This window comes from Coregonus lavaretus (assembly GCF_964263955.1).
Source record: "Coregonus lavaretus genome assembly, chromosome: 34".
In the NCBI taxonomy this organism is placed as follows: Eukaryota; Metazoa; Chordata; class Actinopteri; order Salmoniformes; family Salmonidae; genus Coregonus; species Coregonus lavaretus.
Window position 1 is genome coordinate 14,021,962 of NC_140021.1, and position 23,108 is coordinate 14,045,069.

The 23,108-nt window shown below is 44.9% G+C and overlaps 1 pseudogene across 1 annotated transcript in view; it reads right to left on the reverse strand.

Annotated features, from left to right (window-relative positions):
* The window catches only part of LOC311109294 (catenin delta-2-like), a 235,212-nt pseudogene that overhangs the window by 14,610 nt on the left and 197,494 nt on the right, over positions 1-23,108 (reverse strand). The window contains exons 8-13 of the transcript in view: positions 22,801-22,918; positions 21,397-21,579; positions 20,169-20,342; positions 17,289-17,439; positions 9,453-9,705; positions 3,772-3,856 (exon numbers count right to left, since the gene is read on the reverse strand). The product of the transcript in view is annotated as a catenin delta-2-like (transcript). The remainder of the gene's footprint in view (positions 1-3,771; positions 3,857-9,452; positions 9,706-17,288; positions 17,440-20,168; positions 20,343-21,396; positions 21,580-22,800; positions 22,919-23,108) is intronic.

The window sequence follows — 23,108 nt, forward strand, 5'->3', positions numbered from 1 at the left end:
CTTGGTTAGGGACAGGGAGACAAAAACAGAAGGTTTTTAGTCTGAATACACCATTCACTCTCTCTGTCGAGGGCTACTGTTGTCCGTCTGTCTGTCTGGGTGTGCTGTCTACTGTCCCTCTCCTCCTCTTTCCCCCTTTCTTTCCACTTTCTCTCTCTCCTCTTTCCTCCGTGCACAGATTGAGAGGGGAGTCCAGGCAGCAGAGTGGACTATCCCCGGATGACACTAAAGTTGTAGGAGCAGAACACTCTCTGGGGTGACTTTGGGACAAGACCTTTGTTGAATGTGTTAATGTTGAATCTGTCAGAGACTGTGTACAGATGTAGGATCTTAATTTGAGCCAGCTTGCTACAGCAGGAAAATAATCTTGCAGCACCAGGAAATGTGAATTATTATGTGGATTATATTTAATGGACATTTCTGCAGGGTTTGATACACGTTTTGTAAAATCAAGTCTGAAATGTCAAAGTGGAAATTACAAACTTCAGTAAACTGTTTAAACCTGAAATACAGTGACATTGGTCATTCAGGTGTGACAGACGGGAGTAGACAGGGCAGCCTGAGGCTGACACCATGACACACACACAGGGCAGTGTATTACTTACGCTCGTGCACCCACACACTAACACACACACCAAGCATTAATGAACTACTGGGAATTGAAAATATTTTAATTGAAAAAGAATAACTTGGATTCTAACCTCCTTCACTATACTCCCATTCACTACAGCTGTGTTCACTGAAAATATCAGAACATCTATAGAACCTAGCTAATCAAGTTGGGTCTGAGAGTTCCTTTTCCAGAGGAAGAGAGAGAGAGAGAGAGAGAGAGAGAGAGAGAGAGAGAGAGAGAGAGAGAGAGAGAGAGAGAGAGAGAGAGAGAGAGAGAGAGAGAGAGAGAGAGAGAGAGAGAGAGAGAGAGAATGAGAGGGACAAAGAGAGAGAGAATGAGAGAGAGAGAAAGAGAGAGAGAGAGAGTGAAAGAAAGAGAAACAAGGAGACAGAGAGAGATATGGATGAGAAAGAGTGAAATAGAGCGAGAGAGAGTGCGATAAAGGAGAGAGAAGGGATAGATATTGAATAGACTAGCAGTCCACAATGGACTCTGTGCTCAACAAAGTCTTATTGATGAAACATTCACAGCAAATATTTCACAGTACTTTTTTGTTGTTCCTCTCATCTAAACCCCATTACTCTTCTGTGTGAACATTACACACATACACACACACACACACACACACACACACACACACACACACACACACACACACACACACACACACACACACACACACACGCTTGTATAAACTGTCTGACTCTCAGTTTTTCTATTTTACAGTGCATTCGGAAAGTATTCAGACCCCTTCACCTTGTCCACATTTTGTATCATTTGATTTACACAACATGCCTACCACTTTGAAGATGCAAAATATATTTTATTGTGAAACAAACAAGAAACAAGACAAAAAAAAGAAAATTTGAGCGTGCATAACTATTCACCCCCCCTCCCCAAAGTCAATACTTTGTAGAGCCACCTTTTGCAGCAATTACAGCTGCAAGTCTCTTGGGGTATGTCTCTATAAGCTTGGCACATCTAGCCACTGGGATTTTTGCCCATTCTCCAAGGCAAAACTGCTCCAGCTCCTTCAAGTTGGATGGAATCTGCTGGTGTACAACAATCTTTAAGTCATACCACAGATTCTCAATTGGATTGAGGTCTGGGCTTTGACTAGGCCATTCCAAGACATTTAAATGTTTCCCCTTAAACCACTTGAGTGTTGCTTTAGCAGTATGCTTAGGGTCATTGTCCTGCTGGAAGGTGAACCTCCGTCCCAGTCTCAAATCTCTGGAAGACTGAAACAGGTTTCCCTCAATAATTTCTATGTATTGAGGGCCATCCATCATTCCTTCAATTCTGACCAGTTTCCCAGTCCCTGACGATTAAAAACATCCCCACAGTGAAGCATGGTGGTGGCAGGGTTATCAGAGGTGTTGGGTTTGCTCCAGACATAGCGTTTTTCTTGATGGCCACAAAGCTCAATTTTTGTCTCATCTGACCATAGTACCTTCTTCCATATGTTTGGGGAGTCTCCCACAAACGTGTTTGCTTATTTTTTTCTTTAAGCAATGACTTTTTTCTGGCCACTCTTCGTAAAGCCCAGTTCTGTGGAGTGTACGGCTTAAAGTGGTCCTATGGACAGATACTCCAATCTCCGCTGTGGAGCTTTGCAGCTCCTTCAGGGTTATCTTTGGTCTCTTTGTTGCATCTCTGATTAATGCCCTCCTTGCCTGGTCTGTGAGTTTTGGGGGGCGGCCCTCTCTTGGCAGGTTTGTTGTGGTGCCATATTCTTTCAATTTTTTAATAATGGATTTAATGGTGCTCCGTGGGATGTTCAAAGTTCTGGATATTTTTTTATAACCCAACCCTGATCTGTACTTCTCCACAACTTTGTCCCTGACCTGTTTGGAGAGCTCCTTGGTCTTCATGGTGCCGCTTGCTTGGTGGTGCCCCTTGCTTAGTGGTGTTGCAGACTCTGGGGCCTTTCAGAACAGGTGTATATATACTGAGATCATGTGACAGATCATGTGACACTTAGATTGCACACAGGTGGACTTTATTTAACTAATTATGTGACTTCTGAAGGTAATTGGTTGCACCAGATCATATTTAGGGCTTCATAGCAAATACATATGCACCCACCACTTTCCGTTATTTATTTATTTCATTTCACTTCACCAATTTGGACTATTTTGTATATTGCCATTACATGAAATCCAAATAAAAATCCATTTCAATTACAGGTTGTAATGCAACAAAATAGGAAAAACGCCAAGGGGGATGAATACTTTTGCAAGGCACTGTAAATCCTTAGCAATCTACACACTAACCCATAATGACAAAGCGAAAACAGGTTTTTAGACATTTTTGCACATTTATAAAAAATAAAAACAGAAATACCTTATTTACGTAAGTATTCAGACCCTTTGCTATGAGACTCGAAATTGAGTTCAGGCGCATCCTGTTTCCATTGATCATCCTTGAGATGTTTCTACAACTTGATTATAATCCACCTGTGGTAAATTCAATTGATTGGACATGATATGGAAAGGCACACACCTGTCTATATAAAGTCCCACAGTTGACAGTGCATGTCAGAGCAAATACCAAGCCATGAGGTCAAAGGAATTGTCCTTAGAGCTCAGAGACAGGATTGTGTCGAGGCACAGATCTGAGAAAGTGTACCAAAAAATGTCTGCAGCATTGAAGGTCCCCAAGAACACAGTAGCCTCCATCGTTCTAGAAAGTTCTAGAAAGCAATAAAACCAACCCTGTAACACCAAGCTAAGCATGTGTATATACACAATTTATAGGGTATGCAAATAAGTCTAGAATCAGAAAGCTTATGGATAAGAGCGTCTGCTAAATGATGTAAATGTAAAATGTAAAAAAACTAAAATCAGAATTCTATTTGTTTTGTTATTTTTTTGTTGGGGGGGGGGGGGTTACAGGTACATTATCCATTTAAATGTATCCATTTATAAAAACTATCTGTAGGCTGCCATTCAAAATAAAAAAAATACCATTAAGAAATACATACAGAACGTAATAATAAATAATAATACATTCGGTATAAACAGGAAAAGAAAACCAAAAAAAAGTGGGCCTCCACCCCCAACCTCCCATACCATTCCCCCAACCAGCCAACATTTCTCCATCCATGTCACTCTTATGATCCCGTTATGAAGCATTATAAGAGGTGTATGTCTTACCTTCTTGTAGAGGCTGCGTAGGTCTCTGTACTGCCACATACTGCTGAGCACCTGAGAGGCAGCCTTCACCACCTTGGCAGAGTGTCTGAGAGAAAGAGAGACATTTGTATTGGATTGTAATGCTGTGAGAAGGTTATATAAATGATGCTGTATGAGCCAATATTTAATTTCAATCTTTATTCTAAACTGAGAAACAGAGGGACATTCAGACAAGCTAATATTGTCCACATTAAGTCTTAATTTACTCTACTCAAACATTACTTTACTCTTCACCCAAAATGGCACCCTATTCCCTATATAGCCCTATGGGCCCTGGCCAAAAGTAGTGCACTATATACGGAATAGGGTGCCATTTGGGACGCAGACTAACTTTAAGGTGAACACTGCAGGGACTGAAAATGTGTTCATCATCAGGAGTCCCTCTGCCTGGCGCAACAATGGTTTTAAGAGGTGATTGAGCTTTAGAAGAGTAGCAATCTTCCTAAGCAGTTGTAGAGCAGTTACTTTAAAACCAGCCACTCCTGCTGCTGCTAACCACTTTAGAGAAAATTAGAGTGGGTTTTTCGCTTTTTGAGAGCGACGGGAGGACTTGAGGAGGGTGGTTATTGTACAATAGTGTTTCATTAGAAACATATACAGCTCTTGTGAATATGTAGAAAATAGAGAAGAGGCTACAGAGACATTGTCCTCCAACAGTGTCAACCGCCATATTATTATACTGAGTATGAGTCATGAATAGAAGTGTGATCCTTGAAGTAGCCTACCCATTCACTGTATAGGTCAAAGCATGGCTGCACTAGTCTACACATATAGCTAGAAACAGACTCTTATTCTATGCCAAACATGTCCTGCTGGAGACAGAATAGTTCCTAACCACAGAAGATTAATGAGGACCTATTGGGTGGAATGAACACATATCTGACCCTGTATCAGTTGTTAGGGGCAACGTCTACAGGGAGCAACATCACTCACTGTCACGTTACACCAACGTGCTACCCAGAATGGACTGCGGTGAACTCCATAGTGATACATCAACACACAACCCCGATGTAAGGATCTTTCTGACAACCGTTTGGTGTCATAGCAACCATCAGAACACCCTACTCGGTCTCCCGTAGCGACAGGGGTTATATTCTGGTAACGTCAGCGCTGTGTTTTGTCAGTACGCTCCACTGAGCTCATATACACACAGACTCATGACAGACTGAGTTCACCACGTAAATAACGCACCACAAACCCTCTTCCTATTTCTAGTCCCTGGAGGAAAAGCTTGAGAAGTTGGGCCCTAACCACAGTCATCCTAGAAGCATCCTAACCTAAAACTGAGTGTGTGTGACTGTGTGAGTGGAGGCATAGCCCCCCTCACTTTTGCTACATGTGATGTCTGTATGTGTGTATGTACAGTGCATTTGGAAAGTATTCAGACCACTTTTTCCACATTTTGTTAGGTTACAGCTTTATTCTAAAATTGATTAAATAAAACATTTTACTCATCAATCTACACACAATACCCCATAATGACAAAGCGAAAACAGGTTTTAAGAAAAAATGTCCTTATTTACATAATTATTCAGACACTTTGATTCATCCTTGAGATGTCTCTACAACTTGATTGGAGTCCACCTGTGGTAAATTCAATTGATTGGACATGATTTGGAAAGGCACACACCTGTCTATTTAATGTCACACAGTTGACAGTGCATGTCAGAAAAAAAACCAAGCCATGAGTTCGAAGGAATCGTCCTTAGAGCTCCGAGACAGGATTGTTTCGAGGCACAGATCTGGGGAAGAGTATTCTTCAATGGAAGAAGTTTGGAACCACCAAGACTCTTCCTAGAGCTGGTCGCCAGGCCAAACTGAGCAATCGGGGTAGAAGGGCCTTGGTCAGGGAGGTGACCAAGAACCCAATGATCACTCTGACAGAGCTCTAGAGTCCCTCTGTGGAGATGGGAGAACCTTCCAGAAGGACAACTATCTCTGCAGCACTCCACCAATCAGGCCTTTATGGTAGAGGGGCCAGACGGAAGCCACTCCTCAGTAAAAGGCACATGACAGCCCACTTGGAGTTTGCCAAAAGGCACCTAAAGGACTCTCAGACCATGAGAAACAAGATTCTCTGGTCTGATGAAACCAAGATTGAACTCTTTGGCCTGATTGCCAAGCGTCACGTCTGGAGGAAACAAGTCACCGCTCATCACTTGGCCAATACCATCCCTACGGTGAAGCATGGTGGTGGCAGCATCATGCTGTGGGGATGTTTTTTAGCGGCAGGGACTGGGAGACTAGTCAGGATTGAGGGAAAGATGAACGGAGCAAAGTACAGAGCGATCCTTGATGAAAACCTGCTCCAGAGCACTCAGGACCTCAGACGATATGCAGAGAAGAATGGGAGAAACTCCCCAATTACAGCTGTGCCAAGATTGTAGCGTCATACCCAAGAAGATCGCTGCCAAGGGTGCTTAAACAAAGTACTGAGTAAAGGGTCTGAAGAAGTGGCGCCCGAGAAGATGGCTGCCGTTTTACAGCCCTCTAACCAATTGTACTATTATGTGTGTTTTTTCGCGTTATTTGCAATTTATTCTGTACATAATGTTTCTGCCACCGTCTCTTATAACCAAAAAGAGCTTCTGGATATCAGGACAGCGATTACTCACCTCGTAATGGACGAATATTTTTTCTTCAATGAGCCGGACGCGAAGGATATCCTACAGACACCCGACAAGGCCCAAATCCCCGTCATTCGCATGAGAAAGAGACAGAGATATTGTGGACGTAGGTTGGGGTGCCTTGTAAGGATCCAACGGTGAGCAAGTAAACTGCCTCTTTCATCAATCCTATTAGCCAATGTTCAATCATTTGAGAACAAATTGGACGACCTACGATTACGGGTATCCTACCAACGGGACATTAACAACTGTAATATCTTATGTTTCACAGAGTCGTGGCTGAACGACGACATGGACAACACACAGCTGACAGGATATATGCTATATCGGCAGGATAGAATGGCTGACTCCGGTAAGACAAGGGGTGGCGGTCTGTATATATTTGTAAACAACAGTTGGTGCACAAAATCTAATACTAAGGAAGTCTCAAGGTTTTGCTCGCCTGAGGTAGAGTATCTCACGATAAGCTGTAGACCACACTATTTACTAAGAGACTTCATCTATATTTTTCGTGGTTGTCTAGCACAGACTGGAATATGTTCCGGGATTCTTCAGAAAGCATTGAGGAGTACACCACATCAGTCACTGGCTTCATCAATAAGTGCATCGATGACTTCGTCCCCACAGTGACCGTACATACATACCCCAACCAGAAGCCATGGATTACAGGCAACATCCGCACTGAGCTAAAGGGTAGAGCTGCCGCTTTCAAGGAGCGGGACTCTAACACGGACGCTTATAAGAAATCCTGCTATGCCCTCCGATGAACCATCAAACAGGCAAAGAGTCAATACCGGACTAAGATTGAATCGTACTACACCGGCTCTGACACTCGTCGGATGTGGCAGGGCTTGAAAACTATTACAGACTACAAAAGGAAGCACAGCCACGAGCTGCCCAGTGACACAAGCCTACCAGACGAGCTAAATCACTTCTATGCTCGCTTCGAGGCAAGCAACACTGAAGCATGCATGAGAGCACCAGCTGTTCCGGATGACAATGTGATCACGCTCTCCATAGCCGATGTGAGTAAGACTTTTAAGCAGGTCAACATTCACAAGGCCGCAGGGCCAGACGGATTACCAGGACGTGCACTCCGAGCATGTGCTGACCAACTGGCAAGTGACTTCACTGACATTTTCAACATGTCCCTGACTGAGTCTGTAAAACCAACATGTTTCAAGCAGACCATCATAGTCCCTGTGCCCAAGGACACTAAGATAACCTGCCTAAATGGCTACCGACCCGTAGCACTCACATCTGTAGCCATGAAGTGCTTTGAAAGGCTGGTCATGGCTCACATAAACACCATTATCCCAGAAACCCTAGACCCACTCCAATTTGCATACCGCCCCAACAGATCCACAGATGATGCTATCTCTTTTGCACTCCACACTGCCCTTTCCCACCTGGACAAGAGGAACACCTACGTGAGAATGCTGTTAATTGAGTACAGCTCAGCGTTCAACACCATAGTGCCCTCAAAGCTCATCACTAAGCTAAGGATCCTGGGACTAAACACCTCCCTCTGCAACTGGATCCTGGACTTCCTGACGGGCCGCCCCCAGGTGGTAAAGGTAGGTAACAACACATCTGCCACGCTGATCCTCAACACGGGGGCCCCTCAGGGGTGTGTGCTCAGTCCCCTCCTGTACTCCCTGTTCACCCATGACTGCATGGCCAGGCACGACTCCAAAACCATCATTAAGTTTGCCGAATACACAACAGTGGTAGGCCTGATCACAGAGAACGATGAGACAGCCTATAGGGAGGAGGTCCGAGACCTGGCCGTGTGGTGCCAGGATAACAACCTCTCCCTCAACGTGATCAAGACAAAGGAGAAAATTGTGGACTACAGGAAAAAAAAGAGGACTGAGCATGCCTCCATTCTCATCAACAAGGCTGTAGTGGAAAAGGTTGAGAGCTTCAAGTTCCTTGGTGGCCACATCACCAACAAACTATCATGGTCCAAACACACCAAGACAGTCGTGAAGAGGGCACGACAAAGCCTATTCCCCCTCAGGAGACTGAAAAGATTTGGCATGGGTCCTCAGATCCTCAAAAAGTTATACAGCTGCACCATCGAGAGCATCCTGACTGGTTGCATCACCGCCTGGTATGGCAGCTGCACGGCCTCCGACCGCAAGGCACTACAGAGGGTAGTGCATACGGCCCAGTACATCACTGGGCCAAGCTTCCTGCCATCCAGGACCTCTATACCAGGCGGTGTCAGAGGAAGGCCCTCAAAATTGTCAAAGACTCCAGCCACCCTAGTCGTAGACTGTTCTCTCTGCTACCGCACGGCAAGCGGTACCGGAGCGCCAAGTCTAGGTCCAAAAGGCTTCTCAACAGCTTCTACCCCCAAGACATAAGACTCCTGAACAGCTAATCATTGCTACCCGGACTATTTGCACTGCACGCCCACCCCCACCCCCCTCTTTTATGCTGCTGCTACTCTGTCTATTATTTATGCATAGTCACTGTAACTCTACCCACATGTACATATTACCTCAATTACCTCGACTAGCCGGTGCCCCCGCACATTGACTCTGTACCGGTACCCACCTGTATATAGCCTCCATACTGTTATTTTATTTTACTGCTGCTCTTTATTATTATTTTATTTTTTTACTTAACACTTTTAAAAATGTAAATTCTTTAAAAAATGCATTGTTGGTTAAGGGCTTGTAAGTAAGTAAGTAAGTAATGTCTACTACACCTGTTGTATTCGGCGCATGTGGCAAATACAATTTGATTTGATTTGAATACTTATGTAGATGTCATATTTCCGTTTTTTATTTGTAATACATTTGAAAAAAAATCTAAAAACCTGTTTTTGCTTTGTCATTATGGGGTATTGTGTGTAGATTTATGAGGGAAAAAAAAACAATTTAATACATTTTAGAATAAGGCTGTAACGTAACAATGTGGAAAAAGTGGGTCTGAATATTTTCTGAATGCACTGTATGTGTGTGTGTACGTGTGTGTATGTATGTGTTTGTGTGGTCGCCTTACTTGTCTCCTTTGCTGCGAGCGATGCCGATGAGTTTCTCTATCCCGCCGGCATCTCTCAGTGCTTTGGCGTTCTCCATGTTCTTAGTGATGACCTCATGCAGAGCGCAACAGATAGCCGTTACCGTATCGTCTGACATTGTCTTACCGGGCGCCATCGGATCCCCGGTACCTCCGCTAGTCCCACCACTGCCCCCGGTACTGTTACTGCTGCTGCCCGGTAACCGGTGGACCAGGTCACGCATGGCGTATTTACCTGAGAGGAGAGGGGGACAAGAGTTAGCGCTTGGGTTAGAAAACAGAATGTCTGAAAGAGTATGCTTGTGTGTGTGTGAAGAAAGTAACAATCCTCATTGGTGTGGCCTGTGTGGTCCAGCGGTTACAGCCACTGATCCCGCCACACATGTATGCTAGAGTTGGCATGGGTTCGAATCGGCTCACTGCCCTTTGACTCACTCTCCGCCATCTTTCCACCACTTTACTATCTCTTCAATCAAATTACGAAAGGAGTGGGACTGCCCCACTCCTTACAAAAATACTAAATTAAAAACAATCCTCATTGGTTCAAAAACAACATTATTTTTTCCTCCTCATATCCCTGTCCTGTCTTTGAAGGAAACACAGCCATTTACCAGTATCATCCTCTGACAATCCAACCTTACAGAGCAGTACAACAATCCCTAAGCCTGTCTGTCCTCAGTCTCTTTCAGCTTGGCCTGTCTGTCCTCAGCCTCTCTCAGATTGGCCTGTCTGTCCTCAGTCTCTCTCAGCTTGGCCTGTCTGTCCTCAGTCTCTCTCAGCTTGGCCTGTCTGTCCTCAGCCTCTCTCAGATTGGCCTGTCTGTCCTCAGTCTCTCTCAGCTTGGCCTGTCTGTCCTCAGCCTCTCTCAGATTGGCCTGTCTGTCCTCAGTCTCTCTCAGCTTGGCCTGTCTGTCCTCAGTCTCTCTCAGCTTGGCCTGTCTGTCCTCAGTCTCTCTCAGCTTGGCCTGTCTGTCCTCAGTCTCTCTCAGCTTGGCCTGTCTGTCCTCAGTCTCTCTCAGCTTGGCCTGTCTGTCCTCAGTCTCTCTCAGCTTGGCCTGTCTGTCCTCAGTCTCTCTCAGCTTGGCCTGTCTGTCCTCAGTCTCTCTCAGATTGGCCTGTCTGTCCTCAGTCTCTCTCAGCTTGGCCTGTCTGTCCTCAGTCTCTCTCAGCTTGGCCTGTCTGTCCTCAGTCTCTCTCAGCTTGGCCTGTCTGTCCTCAGTCTCTCTCAGCTTGGCCTGTCTGTCCTCAGTCTCTCTCAGCTTGGCCTGTCTGTCCTCAGTCTCTCTCAGCTTGGCCTGTCTGTCCTCAGTCTCTCTCAGCTTGGCCTGTCTGTGGAGCAGCCTTCTGATGAAGTCAATACACTGTGACTCATCTGGTATTTGGAAGAAGAGATTGACGTGGACGGGAGGAAATGAAGGGAAGAATCTGACATTAAAAGAAAAGAGAGATGGAGAGAATGAAGAGAGAGAGAGGGAGTAATTAAGAAGCCTGAGATGTCAGAATGAGAGAAACACCTGAGTAAGAACCGGATGGAGGGAAGGATGGAAGGATGGGAGGAAAGGAGGGAGGGAAGGAGGGAGGGAAGAATTAGTCTACACATTAGCCACATTAGTCGTTCATCACACTTCATCATTTCACATAATGTCAACATTGACACACATCTAGGAGGCGGACATCTTTTCCCTGATGATGACTCTTGAAGATGTCTCATCATTGATGAATGATAAACATTACATGTAAATAATAGTGTCGACACACTGGTGAAGAGCTGCTCTTTCAGTCTGACTCATCCTCTCTGGAGAAATGTCAGTTGTCCATGTGAATGTATGGTTACCTACACAGGAAATTGGAAGTCAATGGGTTCAGTGAAGACGGAGGAATAAAAACAGCCGTCAATGTTTCAGCAGCACAGGATTAGGAACCCAGATAACATACTGTATCTCTCAGTGCAGCGGCTTCTATCAAACTGTTTATCTGAGTGACGAAACTGGCTAGGGTTGGCGTTCATACATGGAGGGGCCACATTTTTGAGGCAAAGTTGACTGCAGAATACAAAGGCCTATAAAGATAAAAGGGCTATCAAAGTTCATACACACTCTTAGAAATAAGGGTTCCAAAAGGGTTATTCGGCTGTCCCAATAGGAGAACCCTTTTTGATTCCAGGTACAACCCTTTTTGGTTCCATGTAGAACCCTCTGTGGAAAGGGTTCTTAATGGAACCCCAAAAAGTTCTACTTGGAACCAAAAAGGTTCTACCTGGAACCAAAAAGGGTTCTTCAAAGGGTTCTCTAATGAGAACAGCCGAAGAACCCTTTTAGGTTTCAGATAGCACCTTTTTTTCTTCATCATTGTTCACACCAGGTTATCATTGCAATTCACAAGACCCATCTTCCCAGTGCTGCTAACTCCTCTCTGTATGGCTAATAGTAATACATTTGAATCTGGGCTGGTGAAATTCCTGCTGTGTCGTGCAAACAGCTTAAAGAACGTCAACGCACCCCAATAATTTACAACATGAAGAAACACACACAGTTTCCTAAGTACTGCATATTATTAGCAGAGAGTGGTGAGTTAATTGGTGAAGTCTTATCTTGTCCTGGCAGGCTGAAGAGAGAGAGAGAGAGAGAGAGAGACTGAATGGACTGTCTTCATTGAGAGGACAATACCAAGACTGACTAAAGCTCTTTATCCTGTGTGAGCCTACTCTACTGGCCAGGGTTTGGCTGATGAGAGGAGAGAGACAGAGCTGATGAGAGGAGAGAGACAGAGCTGATGAGAGAGAGAGAGAGAGCTGATGAGAGAGAGAGAGAGCTGATGAGAGAGAGAGAGAGAGAGAGAGAGAGAGAGAGAGAGAGAGAGAGAGAGAGAGAGAGAGAGAGAGAGAGAGAGAGAGAGAGAGAGAGAGAGAGAGAGAGAGAGAGAGAGAGCGAGAGAGAGAGCGAGAGAGAGAGAGAGAGAGGAAAGAAGACAAGGAAGCAAGGAATTATGTATTTTCAAACAACTCGAACAGGGCCTTGGACTAACCTTGCCAGTGGCTGAACCTGGGTGTTTCATTATTATAACTAATAAAGTGTTATATGCCTCATCTACTACAGGGGGCACCATATCACAAGCAACCAGGTTAGCAGTGATGTAAAGTACTTAGGTAAAAATACTTTAAAGTAATACTTAAGTCGATTTTTGGGGTATCTGTACTTTACTATTTATACTTTTGACAACTTTTACTTCACTACATTCCTAAAGAAAATAATGTACTTTTTACTCCATACATTTTCCCTGACACAAAAAGTACTCATTACATTTTGAATGCTAAGCAGGACAGGAAAATAGTCAAATTCACACACTTATCAAGAGAACATCCTTGGTCATTCCTACTGCCTCTGATCTGGCGGACTCCCTAAACAAAAATGCTTCATTTGTAAATGATGTCTGAGTTTTGGAGTGTGCCCCTGGCAGTGGTGTAAAGTACTTAAGTAAAAATACTTTCAAGTACTACTTAAGTAGTTTTTTTTTGGTATCTGTACTTTACTATTTATATTTTTGACAACTTTTACTTTTACTTCACTGCATTCCTAAAGAAAATAATGTACTTTTTACTCCATACATTTTCCCTGACACCCAAAATATTTGTTACATTTTGAATGCTTAGCAGGACAGGTCCAATGGTCCAATTCACACACTTATCAAGAGAACATCCCTGGTCAATCCCTACTACCTGATCTGGTGGATTCACTAAACACAAATGCTTCGTTTGTAAATTATGTCTCAGTATTGGAGTGTGCCCCTAGCTATCCGTACATTAAAAAAAACAAGAAAATGGTGCCGTCTGGTTTGCTTAATATAAGGAATTTTAAATGATTTATACTTTTACTTTTACTTTTGATACTTAAGTACATTTGAGCAATTACATTTACTTTTGATACTTAAGTATATTTAAAAGAAAATACTTTTAGACTTTTACTGAAGTAGTATTTTACTGGGTATCTTTTTTTCTAAGGTATCTTTACTTTTACTCAAGAATGACAATTGGGTACTTTTTCCACCACTGCAGGTTAGTCAACTATACTCCCTCTGGAACAATTATTTAACCATGGATTAAATTTCCCTGCTACTGTACGTTCTTTATTAACAAAGGACATATGGAAATGTAGGTATATACAGTACCCAGCTATAGGTAAGTAACTAGCCTCATGCACTTCAGAATGGATCTAAAACGGGACTGTTCTCCGAGGTCCTTTACGGCGTGAAGCCACTTCAAGCCAGGTCTGCAAATGTCACTGTGAAAGAGTAACGTTGGCCAGACAGATACTGTATATTACTGACTTACCTGAGCAATAATGGATAAATGGATACCAGAAATAACCCATTTCTCCAAAGTAAATGGCCAGCAATGTGGGCAATTTTTCTTATTTACGAGATACGGAAATTGAAAAAAGGAAAAAGCCCACAGACATCAAAGATAAAACAAAGCTGTTTAAAAGAGGTTGGCACTAAGGTAAATGGGAAACTCTAGCTATTAGAGATAGGGGTTTCAGCGAGTGCAGGATTTCACACCTGTAATATCTGTCTCTCTGAGGCTGCTTTGATGTGGCTTGGTGACAGGCCAGAGAAGATAAGCTCTTCTGCTGAAATATTCCCCCTCTGAAGACCTGTGGCTGCTCCAATAAAAAGAGACTGCTGTAGGTGCTGCGAACACACAACACACTCACGAATGCACACACACACACACGCTCACACACACACGCTCACACACACACGCACACACACACGAAAGAGACAGGGTTTGGTTGAAAGGAATATCCGCTGGTTGATAAATACATGTTTAAAATGTGGTGAATAAAAACGTGATTTAAAAATGGCGTTTCTGAGAAGCGCTATCTTTTTCTTTTGTTTCTGTAATATCTGTCTGGAATAGTGATGTCATCCTTAGTAGTCATGGAATGAGGTTCAGATTCAAATTATATTCCAGATTACTTCACAAAAATCTATGCTTACTTCTGACAGAATATACCGAAATAACTTTGAAAAGTTCCAAGTACACATGGCTGACAAGTCTTGTTAATGTAAGCCATCTCTGGCACCTTAACTCCGTAAGTACACCATAGAATGATAATATATGTACTCATTCTCTCATGATGTATACAAGGCTATTTCCAGCCCTACAGGCTGATAGGGGAGGGGAAGCTTGGAAGACTGCCAGAAAGGAAATGTAACGGGTAAATCGAAAGTGAAGTACAGTCACATGGTACTAATCCCATAGAGAGAGAGCACGAGTGAGCAAATGAGCATATGACTAAAGCTTACCAGATAATTTCACTCACACGCTCTACTCCTGAGTTCGTTTCTCTTTGGCACACCTTTGTGTTTTGTTCGTGCAAAAAATGTGTGTGTGTGTATAAGTGTGTATAAGTGTGTGATGGTGCATGTGTGTAGTGAGTCTCTAGTTAGACGGTGCCCTGCGAAACTGACTCCTCTGCACCCTGAGTGTGTGTGTGTGTATGTGTGTGCCCTGCGGACTGTGACTCCTCTGCAGATTCAGGATCCTGTAATTAATGGCCGCCTGCAGCTCCCACCCTGCGTTTCCACGGTAACCCACCTGAGCACTGATGTCATCATCCCGAGACACAAAGAGAGGAGCCACAAAGAGAGGACTACATTAACTAATATACATAGGACCCAGACATAGAGAGAGACAAATATATATATATATATAGAGAGAGACAGACAGAGAAACATAGTTAGAGAGAGAGACAAAGAGAGACAGAGAGAGAGAGAGAGACAGAGAGAGAGAGGGAGGGAGAGGGGGAGAGAGAGGGACAGAAGGAGCGAGAGAAGGAGAGAGAGAAGGAGAGAGAATGGCTCCATGGCAGACTACATGATCTAATATACTGTAGTAGGTCTGAAAGCAGACATGGAAAGATGGGACTCGGGCGAGAGTGATGGAGAGTAGAGAAGGAGGGGAGGTAGAATGTTTAGGGGTGGAGGGAGAGGAGGAGATGTCTGAGGATGAGAGAGGTGAAAGGGAGGGAAAGAGGGGGGAAACGGCCCTGTTACACTTCAATTAGTTTGTTGTTTTACTGTATGGCGGCACCATACATCACCCAGAGCTGCTGGAGCTAGATGATCTGGAGCCACCGTATTCCCCTGAGAGAAAACCCCTCCTCTGTCTCCTTGGCACACACATAACAATTTCACGTGAGTCAAATGATCAACTATAAGTCAATTGTAGCAAGCGACGTCGCTGACAATTATTGTAGCGTCAAAATGGGATTCAATTGCCACATAACCATACATTATACAAATCTACCAGATGAATAGGAGAGACATACAAAAACTTGACAGAATGCTGGGTGATGTTGAAAATACGACTAAATCACATTACTGCTAGAACTGAATAAAACACACATGTATATCCTCCTAACAACGTCTTAGCTTTATTTTTCTCTGTCCTTCCTTCTCTCTCTCTCTCTCTCTCTCTCTCTCTCTCTCTCTCTCTCTCTCTCTCTCATCCCCTCTTACTTTCCTCCCGTCAACATCCTACCTGAAAAATGATAAGAGACTGTGGCTGTGAGAATTCCAGGTAATTGTCTCGACTAGACTATGTAAATCTAAAATCACTACTGCTCTCTCAACGCTTAACCACAACGGCACAACACTGCTTAACCCCAACAACACTGCTTTTCCCAATGACACACCCTTTTAACGTTGGCAGCACCAAAGACTTAACACGACTTAGAAGTTAGTGGGAAATATGAGATTTTCGACAATGCTCTTAGGTTGGATCCACACAATGGGAAATGACCAGGGTCTAGCACAGAAAACAGTCTTAGTGGCATTCAGCTTGATAGACATTTTGACGTTTTGCTTTCTCACTGCCTTTGTTGTTTCTCAAGGTTAGAATAGCTTCTATACAATACAAAGGTATTCTCTGTCCTACCCATTGCTATTACTTTGTCATTCAAGCTCATAAAATGGGATCTCTATAATATTAATGTGTAGGCATTCTATGGGAGTAACACTTATGTTTTTGTCATTTCAAGGTTGTGAAATGGATTCTATATTGTATCAGGTGTACATACTGTAACTGTAGGCTTTCTTTGTGTTTAACTGTAACATTAAACTTAATGAACCTCCTGTCGCATATAAACGTCTGTGCTCTATCCCCTGCTGTCCTCACATATAAACTCAACCACTACCCTAGAGCAAACTCTCTCTCTCTCTCCCCCCCCCCCCCCCCCAACCCCCTCTCTCTGGTTCAATAGAATATAAGCCGTGTTATACAGTGCCGCTCAATAACTAAGAAGTGTATTCAAATGAAACCGCACGACAAATTGGAATTGATTTTCCCGTGAATTTGCGAGGGATTACATTATTCAGCCTGGCGTCTCTTGCGGTGCAGAGACCAAAACAACACACTGTGTCTTTCTGTTAAAGCTACACGCTGGGTTATGCCTTCTGCTCTCACATTTAACACATATACAGGAGACAGCTGACATTGTAACTGATCTAGGGTCAGATTGGTATTCATCCCCCTAATGGTTAAGGGGGATGAACAAAGCGTATCTGCACAAAGCCAAAGAGCTTATTATTTAATAGTGAGGCCTTGTGAGGCCTGTACAGTGGGACTAGTAAACAGTCATTAGCCGAGCGCTTCACATTCACTATCAAAGTCTCTTTTTCAAAGTCCATCCGACTCCTTTGATCTGCTTCAATCACAGACACCACTGAAGACCTCTACTGCAATCACTCAGTTACACTGACAACCCACAGCTGGCCAGAGCTGATGCACTGTGAAGTATGTGTGTGTGTGTGCCTTACCTATCAGTTCTTTGTTTCTGATGTCCAGGGCCATATTCCTGAGTGCGGTGGCCACGGCACACACCACACGGTCATTGTCTATCCTCAACAACTCCACCAGGATAGGAAGACCCTTCTCTTTACGCACCGCAGCCCGGATGTACACAGACCACTGAAGAGAGAGGGGGAAGAGTTAGACTGAGGTAACACTGTAGAGGGAGGGGAAGAGTTAGACATGACGGACCACTGTAGAGGGAGGGGAAGAGTTAGACATGACGGACCACTGGAGAGACAGGGGGAAGAGTTAGACTGAGGTAACACTGTAGAGGGAGGGGAAGAGTTAGACTGAAGGACCACTGTAGAGGGAGGGGAAGAGTTAGACTGATGGACCACTGTAGAGGGAGGGGAAGAGTTAGACTGATGGACCACTGTAGAGGGAGGGGAAGAGTTAGACTGACAGACCACTGTAGAGGGAGGGGAAGAGTTAGACTGAAGGACCACTGTAGAGGGAGGGGAAGAGTTAGACTGACGTACCACTGTAGAGGGAGGGGAAGAGTTAGACTGATGGACCACTGTAGAGGGAGGGGAAGAGTTATACTGATGGACCACTGTAGAGGGAGGGGAAGAGTTAGACTGATGGACCACTGTAGAGGGAGGGGAAGAGTTAGACTGATGGACCACTGTAGAGGGAGGGGAAGAGTTAGACTGATGGACCACTGTAGAGGGAGGGGAAGAGTTAGACTGAAGTACCACTGTAGAGGGAGGGGAAGAGTTAGACTGATGGACCACTGTAGAGGGAGGGGAAGAGTTAGACTGATGGACCACTGTAGAGGGAGGGGAAGAGTTAGACTGAAGTACCACTGTAGAGGGAGGGGAAGAGTTAGACTGATGGACCACTGTAGAGGGAGGGGAAGAGTTAGACTGAAGTACCACTGTAGAGGGAGGGGAAGAGTTAGACTGATGGACCACTGTAGAGGGAGGGGAAGAGTTATACTGATGGACCACTGTAGAGGGAGGGGAAGAGTTAGACTGATGGACCACTGTAGAGGGAGGGGAAGAGTTAGACTGATGGACCACTGTAGAGGGAGGGGAAGAGTTAGACTGATGGACCACTGTAGAGGGAGGGGAAGAGTTAGACTGATGGACCACTGTAGAGGGAGGGGAAGAGTTAGACTGACGTACCACTGTAGAGGGAGGGGAAGAGTTAGACTGACAGACCACTGTAGAGGGAGGGGAAGAGTTAGACTGACAGACCACTGTAGAGGGAGGGGAAGAGTTAGACTGATGGACCACTGTAGAGGGAGGGGAAGAGTTAGACTGAAGTACCACTGTAGAGGGAGGGGAAGAGTTAGACTGATGGACCACTGTAGAGGGAGGGGAAGAGTTAGACTGAAGTACCACTGTAGAGGGAGGGGAAGAGTTAGACTGACAGACCACTGTAGAGGGAGGGGAAGAGTTAGACTGAAGGACCACTGTAGAGGGAGGGGAAGAGTTAGACTGATGGACCACTGTAGAGGGAGGGGAAGAGTTAGACTGATGGACCACTGTAGAGGGAGGGGAAGAGTTAGACTGATGGACCACTGTAGAGGGAGGGGAAGAGTTAGACTGATGGACCACTGTAGAGGGAGGGGAAGAGTTAGACTGACAGACCACTGTAGAGGGAGGGGAAGAGTTAGACTGAAGTACCACTGTAGAGGGAGGGGAATAGTTATACTGATGGACCACTGTAGAGGGAGGGGAAGAGTTAGACTGATGGACCACTGGAGAGACAGGGGGAAGAGTTAGACTGATGGACCACTGTAGAGGGAGGGGAAGAGTTAGACTGAGGTAACACTGTAGAGGGAGGGGAAGAGTTAGACTGATGGACCACTGTAGAGGGAGGGGAAGAGTTAGACTGAAGTACCACTGTAGAGGGAGGGGAATAGTTATACTGATGGACCACTGTAGAGGGAGGGGAAGAGTTAGACTGATGGACCACTGTAGAGGGAGGGGAAGAGTTAGACTGACAGACCACTGTAGAGGGAGGGGAAGAGTTAGACTGATGGACCACTGGAGAGACAGGGGGAAGAGTTAGACTGATGGACCACTGTAGAGGGAGGGGAAGAGTTATACTGACAGACCCTGTAGAGGGAGGGGAAGAGTTAGACTGAAGTACCACTGTAGAGGGAGGGGAAGAGTTATACTGATGGACCACTGTAGAGGGAGGGGAAGAGTTAGACTGATGGACCACTGTAGAGGGAGGGGAAGAGTTAGACTGATGGACCACTGTAGAGGGAGGGGAAGAGTTAGACTGACAGACCACTGTAGAGGGAGGGGAAGAGTTAGACTGATGGACCACTGGAGAGACAGGGGGAAGAGTTAGACTGACAGACCACTGTAGAGGGAGGGGAAGAGTTAGACTGATGGACCACTGTAGAGGGAGGGGAAGAGTTAGACTGATGGACCACTGTAGAGGGAGGGGAAGAGTTAGACTGATGGACCACTGGAGAGACAGGGGGAAGAGTTAGACTGATGGACCACTGTAGAGGGAGGGGAAGAGTTAGACTGATGGACCACTGTAGAGGGAGGGGAAGAGTTAGACTGATGGACCACTGTAGAGGGAGGGGAAGAGTTAGACTGATGGACCACTGTAGAGGGAGGGGAAGAGTTAGACTGATGGACCACTGTAGAGGGAGGGGAAGAGTTAGACTGATGGACCACTGTAGAGGGAGGGGAAGAGTTAGACTGATGGACCACTGTAGAGGGAGGGGAAGAGTTAGACTGATGGACCACTGTAGAGGGAGGGGAAGAGTTAGACTGATGGACCACTGTAGAGGGAGGGGAAGAGTTATACTGATGGACCACTGTAGAGGGAGGGGACAGTAGGGGTTGAGTTAGACAGTACAGTACGACCACTCCTACCTTCCAGCTGCCTGCAGCCAGGTTCTGCAGTGCGCCTGCTGCTCCCTCCAGTGTATCAGGGTTGGAGCACTCTGAAAGCAGGGTGAGGTAGGGCTTCACTATGGACGGGTGCCATAACATCTGGACTCCTTTAGGAGTGTCAGTTGAGTCCTGGAGAGGGCCTACACCATCCCACTATAGGATGTGGGAGAGAGAGGGGCAAGATAGATAGACAGAGAGAAGGGATGGGAGTGAGGGGGTTGTGGGGGTTGTGGGGGTTGTGGGGGTCAGGAAAAAGGATGATAAAAATAGGGAGAGAGAAAGAAAAAGTATTCTAAAGTGTTCTTTCTCCACATCTATCTCTGCGCTTTCATTAGCAATGTAGCTGTGTATGCCCCTCATATTCCCACTTCTCTGTAGAATAAGACAAGGCAGTACACCCAACTAGCAACAGCTCTGAGCGTATATGCCAAGATAGAATCCTTTTCTCTTTGATCAATCAATCAAAGATGTGCCATTTATGTTTTCAGGTGAATTCTGCCATGTTTCACTGCATCTTCATGATTGGAGGCACTACAGGCTTGCTGCCTAGTCTATACTGTACATTCCCAATCTCCCAAAGGTTTTATGTTCAAAGATCTTCAAAACGTTAACTTTCAGGAGAAATATAACTTGACCAGCACAGGAAATGTGCTCTAACAGTTCTGAATGTGGTGAAAACGTTTTGGAGACATTTTGTGTTTTTAACTGTTTGTAACCAGAGTGAATGAGAGCTGAACTGATTGAACAAAGCCTTCATGGCTTGTGAGGAACAGAGCATATGATTGGTCCGTGGGGAGGGATCTGAGCGAATAGTAAAGCAGCAGTAGTAGTGACTGATGCCTGGAGTGTGACAGAGGGAATGAACAAGTGATTGAAAGTTTGAGCCAAAAGAAAAAGAGAGACAAAGATGCTCACTCATCTGACAGTTAATACATAATAAAATAATTTGTTGTCTTTTAATGTTCTCTGTTTGAAGCTTTTGCTTTGATTCATAATTTGGATCATAATTTATTAGTCTGTCCCTTCAGAAAATCCCCTCAGTGAACAAATGATATGGCTTGGCGGGAGCTTTTACCATATGTGTTTGTCTGTACTGTGTGTGTATGTTTAACAGGGTTGGTTATGCTTCCACTTGCCACTTCAGAAATATGTATTTAGATGTTTATGTATTCAGATCCTCTGTGTGTGTGTGTGTGTGTGTCCCTACCTGGTCCTGACCCTTCTTCTTCTTCTTCTTCTTGCCCCAGCAGCCTGAGGTCTCTCCGTCACGTCCGTTGGCGTCACACAGCAGACCGTCCAGCTCCTCTGAACCCAGCTGCTGGCCCTGAGACGTCTCCGCTGCCAGTCGGTAGGACAGGTTACGCAGGATACACACACAATTCTCTATGGTCTACAGGAGGGGGAGGGGAGAGGGGAGGGGAGGAGAGAGAGGGGAGAGGAGGGAGAGAGAACGAGATTGAGGAATATGACAATTTAACCTACAAAAGAGCAAGTACCCTGAGAAAATTTATGTGTGTGTGTGTGTGTGTGTGTGTGTGTGTGTGTGTGTGTGTGTGTGTGTGTGTGTGTGTGTGTGTGTGTGTGTGTGTGTGTGTGTGTGTGTGAAGCAGCACTTAAAAGGAAGAGTGCCTAATTCCATCCGTCAACCGTAATGTGTTCTAACTTTCAATTGAAAGAAATTCTCTCAAATGAGGAAAAATGACTGAGCCCGAAACATCGTATCACACTCCATTTAACATGGTGTTAGGAGAAGACGAATCAGCAACAGCAGAGGAGTGTGTATGTCCGTGCGTGCGTGTTAGCGTGTGTGTGAGTACCTCTGTAAAGTATCACACATAAGGAGCGTATGGAAGGAATATGGAAAGCAGACTACGTGGAAATAACAAAGAAAAATCATCAATCATTTCGTACGACTCCTGTTTTTTAGAAGTCTCTCAGACCGATCCTTTACACAAACAACTATAATGACGCTAATTGAACAGAATACTCAGACTGACTATATGGCTTCACTGGAATTACAGACTTAATACAAACACTGAGTCGCTCCAAATGGCTCCAATAAGAACAGATCTTGGGTCAGAACTGTTAGAACTGTTAGAGGAGTTGTTTACCTCTGAAAACAGCTGCGGTAAATAACTCCAAACATAAACAACAACAGGGAATGAAGGTAGGTTTCATTTCCCTTATTGAACAGAGTGATGCTGGGCCAATTGTGCACCACCTCATGGGTCTCCCAGTCACGGCCTGCTTTGACACAGCCTGGGATCAAACCCAGGTCTGTAGCAAAGCCTCAAGCACTGCAGCGCAGTGCCTTAGACCACTGTGCCATTCGGGAGGCCATAAATAACTACATTTCTAATAAGGAACTGTACAAATTATACATTTGTGACATCAATTTTGCAAAAACAAAATCACATGTGAAAGTATTCATAAGCAATCATTTCTGATGACAAATCACAAATGTGAAAAATTGGTGTATATAGCGTTTTGGAAATAAACTCCTCATTTAGAGAGACTGAGCTGCAGCAACCTTGAGAAGGTAGCCATCCACAACGTTTCTCTACTACTGTATTGAACGGATGGACACACACATGCAGACCCACACACACACCTTGCTGTCGATGTCGTTGCTGCCCAGAGCGGTCTGTATGATGTAGAGGAGGGCATCTGTCAGTCCGTCACACTCTCTCATCCTCCTCCTGGCCTCCTCTCCAGCAGAACTCACGTTCCTGAAACACACAGAGGGATGGGGCGAGTGTGATTCACCACAGGGTATGAGGCTCTAAAACTATAACATTGGGATTCGGGAATGATATCCACCCAAAAGGGGAATGCAGGATTGAACCAGAATGAAGGACACAAAATGGATATGTTTGTGTGTTTGTGAGCATGTCTGCTCTGTGTGCATCCACATATCTG